At 41.1% G+C, this 6,896-nt stretch overlaps 1 long non-coding RNA gene across 2 annotated transcripts in view; it reads right to left on the bottom strand.

Moving 5' to 3' along the window:
* Positions 1 to 647: 647 nt before the first annotated feature.
* LOC103350167 (uncharacterized) overlaps positions 648 to 6,896 on the bottom strand; it is a 66,149-nt gene continuing 59,900 nt past the window's right edge. Inside the window, exons 1-3 of one of the 2 annotated variants that reach the window (XR_007924045.2) lie at positions 4,901 to 4,981; positions 4,459 to 4,520; positions 648 to 3,128 (exon numbers count right to left, since the gene is read on the bottom strand). This is a non-coding gene — a long non-coding RNA (uncharacterized lncRNA). Of the gene's footprint in view, positions 3,129 to 4,458; positions 4,521 to 4,900; positions 4,982 to 6,896 lie in introns of those variants that run through there. The other variant, XR_011390682.1, reaches the window with a different exon arrangement.

Below are 6,896 nucleotides of genomic sequence, written 5' to 3'. Positions count from 1 at the left end.
AGCAAAGGAAAAACTACCCAAGCTTAGGTGTTCATATACTAAGCTGATGGGGCAAGGACAGGACTGCTGTTGCTGAGCACAGTGCTAGCTAGCATCTACATGATGGCTTCCGAACTTTCCATGGCCAAGTTCCCTTGACTGGCACAATCTCACTGGTCAGTCAGGGCAGAATCTATGTGAAAATTAGAAAGCTTTGGTATGCCAGAGGCAGAAAGACCTCAGATTGGACCATCCAGATGGATGCCCTACAGTTTCCAAAGTGGCTCATGGTGTGGCATAAGCAGCACTGATGCTAAGCCAAGTATGAATCTTGCTCACTCATCAGCCACCTCCACAACTATTGAAGCTCTCAGACCATCAGCTTTTTTATTAGTGAAAAATCAAACTATATCTTTTTTAGAGTTATATAATGATTATATAAAATACTGGATGAATTGTTCCAATACAGTGTTTCACATAAACTAGCAACTTTGAATTCTGACACTTTCTTTATTTGAATATTTGAATCTGTATTTGAATCTCTTCTTTTTGTGATGCATACAACTCCACCATCAAAGCATGTTAGCACCCTGGTTATAGTTCCTTCCCTCATTTCACCTGAATATAAATATATGACAATATTTCAAAAAGCTAGAACTAAAATACAATGCCTATTCTCTATTTGTTTATTTAGGAACCATCATTTTTAGCATCTACTATAATAGCAAAACAAATTTTCTTGTGACAGAGCAACTCATAAAACTCTTCTACTTCCATCATAGAATCTCTTTTACCGAAGATCTGAAATTGAGCAAACAAATTATTGCCATTTTTTTACTTATGTTGGAAAACAGCTTAGAGAGTATGTGATGGGTTCCAGTTACATAGCAAGTTAAAGCTCAGGCTGGCTTAAGAGAATAAAGCCAAGTAATATACAGATGGCTTGGACAAGTTACATGCCTTCCTTAGAGCTCATTTCCTCATCATTTTATGAAAATGTGAGTTGGTTATGTCCAGGACTAGTTCTTCCTCTGATATTCCTGGATTCTGCTTCAATTCCATGTGATGGTTACCCAGCAAAACTTTAGCACTCTACACACAATACCTCCACATGTTTTGATTTCAACCTGCCTCTTTTCCACATCCATGGAAGTTTTTCCAGCCGAGCTCTCATTCATTCAGTCAAAATGTGATGAGTATGTGTCAATTACAGTAAATTCATACTTTCCAGGAGTTCATAGTCCAATGTAGTCCAACGTGGAGACACAGAAAGGAATAGATAGTTGAAATGTACTATCAATACTATCAGCTGCAAATACTAGAAAAACAAATCCTAATCAAAAACATGACTTGCAGCTGTTATTATCTCAAACAGCAAATTGAAGGTAAGACTTCTTCAAGAATGGTTTATACAGTGGCAGTATAAAATCTCAGCTTCTTTCCATTGCAAGGATATTGGGGTTCTAATAAGCTTACACTTTTCATATATACAAGACTGCTGTCCAAGTTCCAAGAATCCACATGTAGTACAAGAAAGGAAGAAGAGGAAGATGAGGAAATAATGACCTGTCTTCTTGTATGTCTCCTTATCGGCAAGGGAACTTTTCCCAGATGCCCTCAAGAGAGGTATCCTCTTAGTCCATTAGTCATGCTTGTGCAATTTACCCATCCATAAACCAGTGACTGGAAACAGGAATGGAGTTGCCATGAATAGATGCTCATGATTTATTCCTAGAGTTAGGACAGGGTTGCTTCTGGATCCCATGGGAAAGAGGTAGGCAGCTAAACAAAACTAGGCTCTTACTTTAAGGAGAAAAAAGGTAATGGCTTCTGGGTGAATAACCAACAGTGACTGCAGCACACGATTCACCACTTCACAGAATATAACATAAGAAAGCCCAAGATTCATAGGACAGACTCCAAAGGCCACCTACATGAGCTGTGCTGAAAATAGAAAGGCATAGTTTCTAAATGCTAGACTTTCATATGGGATTTGGGGCAGAACGTGACTGCTTTGGGGTGAAGCAGTGATATTTACAGACTCTCTCCTGTGCCTCCAGCATCAGCTGACTGTAGATGGATATTGCTAGCCCCTTGCAGCTGTGTCCACACTAGAGAACAGGGCCAGGGGCAAGAAAAGCCACCCTAAGGGAGTTGGGGCCCCTGAAGGGACAAGCAAAGGTCAACTCTCTAACCATGAAACCAGAGTCAGGATTTAATGTGCTGTGATTTAAATGGTGAAAATTTTGTAAACAGACAGCCGTGAGTTTAAATCCAAGCCCTGCTATTTGCTAGAAAAAGTGTGTAAATGCTTTGGCTCCAATTTCCTTATGTGTAAAAGTGGAATGTCTGCTTTGCTGGTAGAGATTAAATATAATGTGTGCATTGCAATAACAGAGAGCCAAGCACACCATAATAAATAGTATCTATTGTTATTACAAGGAGAAAATGCAAGTCAAAATGGATCAGCGATGAACAGTGAAGGGAATGAATAAACCCTGTAAGCCATAAAGTCAGAGCTCAAAATTAAACATCAAATATTATTTTCATAGCTGTTTATAATGTGCAAAACCCCATGCTCACCCATTATCTCATTGGTTTTTCACAATCATAGTATTATTAGGAATCTCCCATTTTTACAGATCCAGCTGAGATTTTGGTAAGATCACACTGCAAGTACACAGGAGGGCTGGTGTCACTCTCAGGCTCTATAGGCAGCTAACACTGCCACGGCAAGCTAATTCTGTCCTTGCCATGGTCTGCACAAGCTAGCCAGAAGCACAGCAGCAGGCAGTAGGGAAGGGGCTGCAGGCAGCTTCAGGGATGCCACCAGCATCTACTGCTTCTGGAAATCCAAGGTTCGCAAAAGACCATTTATTTATTTATTAAGCCAATATTTGAATGAATGCTCACAAGTTGGTTCTAGGCACTGAGGAAACTGTGATCAATAAGATCCAATAAATCCAGCCCTGGCTCTTAGAAAACGTCAGTCTAGTGGGAAACACTGCCAAGTAATTAAACGATTTCAGTAACGTGTAGAGCACAGGAATGCACAGAGACCAGTCTTAGCCTGAGGTGTCTGAGAGACTCCCACAGGTGATGTTGAGTCTGGAAGAGCGGAAGGATTGATGCTCCAGGGAGAGATGCATCTAGGTAGAGAAGAAAAATGAGAGTGGAGTTTAATCTGAATTTCTGATGAACACGGACTACTTTTTAACTAAGTATATCCCAAAGATTGTATAGCACATAGTCCCTTAACAATGTATTTGTTATTTATCTGAATTTTGTATTTAATTTGGGCAACACAATACTAGAGGGGAGAGCAAACAGGACACAATTAGCAAACTGAAAGTAGTTTCTCAGGGCTGCAAAGTTAAACACAAAACAAAGTAGCCAGAAATTCATTTTCTCAGGGAACTCAGGCTTCATGAGAAATTTGACTACAGGTTAAAAAGTCAGAAACAGTGGTTCTATAAGATCAGCCCATTGTTAAATCACTTAGTCTACATTTCCTTAAAGACTTCCCATCAAAGAAGTGTTTCTCACCTACACCTGCCGGAGAATCTCCAGGAGGAACCATTAAACCAGAATGCTGAGCTCAACCCTGCCACCCCAGGGAGTGTTTGATTCAATATGTCTGAGGCAAGGTGTGATCATTTGCATTCTGGCCAGTTTCTAGGTGATGCTAATGTTAAAACTTCAGAATCACACTTTGAAAACTACTTGCCCATAGAATGGATCCCAGAAAAACTTCTATCAATCCTGTCCAATGTAATCACCCACCATTCAGGTTCAGATGCATGGAGGTGACTGACATAGAAGATGCAAGCTGCCTTGTGGAAGTAAAGCCAATTTCTCACTTCTGTCCAACTCTTTGTGACATACATCCCAATTACATATGCTCATATTTCTTTAACATAAATACTTGCCCATACTACACAAATTTAAGTCACAAAAATAAGTTTATAAATATATACATAAAAGCTCTGGGTTCTTCCCACAAGCCAGTGGTTTGCCTTGTACTCCCAGGTTAGGGACCACTGAACTGACCAAGTGCTACCCAAAGTATGGTCCACAAACCTGTAGCAACAGCATCACCTGGGATATTGCTGAAGGTTCAAGTTCACGGCCCCACCCCAAACCCACTGAATTAGTCTCTGGTGCCTAAACAATCAGTGTTTTAGCAATCTACATGATTCTATGGACAATGAACTTTGAGAACTGATGATGGTTAAATCCACAGGGCAAAGTAGGCTTGGCTCTGAGATGAGGATAGTTGGTACAGAAGCACAATCATGTGATAAAGCTGAGCCAAGGTCAAGTTCTTGAGCTCTGAGATACTGGAATTAACTGTTTTTTTCTTAAATAAACTATTTTGAACCAATGATGATCACATTATTGTTCAGAAATCTTGTGTTGCTATGATGCTGTATTGTTATTACACTGTCAAAGAAAGTTATGAGTTTCAAGAAATTTTACCTGGCTAAGGGGATCAATGATCCAGTTTTCCCAGGGCTGTGAGTAACCACAGGACACAGGACCTAACCCAAAAAAGTCAAAGAAGTAAGAATGAATTGATAACCTTATCTGAATTCCATTGTGACAACATGTGATGTCTTTAGGAAATCACTTTCTTTCTCTACTTCCAACAATTATATAACCTCTCTATAAGGTGCGGGATGGACATGGGAATAGTACTCTTAAATTAGCAACCTGATTCTGGCTGTCATTTAATAGCAATGGGACATGTAGCAAGTCAGTTAGTATCTGTGAATTTCTCTTCATCATCCACAAAATGAGGACAAAAATCTGTCTCTCACATGCCCAAGATCATAATCAAGGCTGAAACAATTGGTGATATGAAAGCATTTCATGGGGGAGACTGGCAAGATGGCTCAACGTAAGTACCAACAGTGCTCACCTCCTTATCCACAAAGAACATGAAAAATAGATGCCTTTTTAGTGAGTGACACTAGAACCCAGCAAGAGAACCCTGTAAGACACAGAAACCTGAGATAGTGACATAGACAGTAGAATATAGTACATAGAGAACAATGATCTCAGTTCCTTGGCTAGGAGAGTGCTCCCCATAACAACAGGTCAAAGAGTGAATGGGAGGGGCCAGCACTGTGGCGCAGTGGGTTAATGCCTTGGCCACATCCTATATGGGTGCCAGCATCCTATTTGGGTGCCAGTTCTAGTCCCAGTTCTAGTTCCCTCTTCTGATCTAGCTCTCTGCTATGGCTTGGGAAAGCAGTAGAATATGGTCCAAGTCCTTGGACCCCTGCACCCACATAGGAGACCTGGAAGAAGCTCCTGGCTCCTGGCTTCAGATTGGCGCAGCTCCAGCTGTTGTAGCCACCTGGGGAGTGAACCAGCAGACAGAAGACCTCTCTCTCTCTGCTTCTCCTCTCTCTGTGTAACTCTGACTTTCAAATAAATAAATAAATCTTTTTTAAAAAAGTGAATGGGAGTGTCCCAGTGGAACCTATTGACAAAGATGTGACAGGAGAGATACTCCAGTCACAGTGTCAGAGATAAGGTAGAGGAACTTCCTGGATTGTTTCCTATACCTTCATTTCAGAAAAGCTTCTTGCATTGTCTCCTCCCAACTCAGGCTGCTGCTGTATGGGATGAGTTAAGGACAGAGCCACATTGCAAGTCCACCACTGATCCTTGCTGTGGCTGGGCCTGCGGGTGCAAATTCCAGACTACAGGCTATCCTGAGACATAGATGTGGTTGTCTGAACTACTGCTGGGTCCAAAAGCATATGATCCATGCTACATGCTCCTCAAGGCTGCTTCTGTGGCTAATCCACTCTCCTCTACACAACCCTCCACCACCAGCTACCATTACCACCCCACCCACCACCCATGCTTAAATTGACTGGAACACATACTCTACACCTGCCACCAACACTGCTGAGAAAAATTCACCACACATTTCTGGTACCACCACCCCAGCTGCCAGAATGGCCACATAGTGGACCCATCTCAACTTCTGTGTGTACCACACCCACATGGATCACTAAAGTACCTGGCTTCCCTTCCCTAGTGTGGCCCTTAGAGTCAGAAAGGCTCCCTACCCCTCCACTTCCTGCACCGTGCTCAAGGAAATAGCTGAAAGCCAAAGAAGCTACAAGGAGACTACATGAAGGCATCCAACTGAAAACAAAGCCAATAGAGCTTTACCAAACTAACATTCTAAGACACACACTCAGAAGACCACTTCCTATGAAAGGTATCCTATAAAAGTCAGAGAGAAAACAAAACTACTGATACATAAATCTCGATATAGAGATACAAAATATATGAAAAATAGGATAACATAATGCCTTCAAAGACACGTGCATTATAAAATACTCTAGAGATACAAGAGCACTTAAAATTTGTGGAAAATGAAATTAAAAATATAAGTTTACAAGGAGGGGATTTGTCCTCATGGTTAAGGTACCTGTTAAGATGCCCATGTGCCATATCAGAGTGCTCAGTTAAATAGCAGCCTCTGGCTCCTGACTCAAGCTTCCTGTGAATGCAAACTCTGAGAAATCTGAAGTGATGGTTCAACTAATTGGGTTCCTGTCATCCTCTTAGGAGACCTGGATAGAATTCTTAGCTCCCAGTTTTGGTCTAGTCCAGCCCTGGCTGATGTGGGTATTTGGACAATGAATCAGTGGATGAGTTTCTCTCTCTCTCTCTCTCTCTCTCTCTCTTTCACACCCTCTTTTGTCTTCTTCTTTCTCAACAATAACAAAAAAAGTTAATGAGTTCATTTCGTTGCAAAAACAATTCCAAAAACTATGGATAGTTGTTTTCCAAAATGCATTTTCCACATACTATGAAAATTTTTTTTCTTCACCAGAATAAGCCCTTACTTGTAATTCCATTGTCCACAAACTTTTGAAGGACCCTTCTGT

Source organism: Oryctolagus cuniculus, chromosome 7 (assembly GCF_964237555.1).
Source record: "Oryctolagus cuniculus chromosome 7, mOryCun1.1, whole genome shotgun sequence".
NCBI classification, from domain to species: Eukaryota; Metazoa; Chordata; class Mammalia; order Lagomorpha; family Leporidae; genus Oryctolagus; species Oryctolagus cuniculus.
The sequence above is the reverse complement of the archived record's forward strand: the minus strand, read 5'-3'. Positions and strand labels throughout refer to the sequence as shown.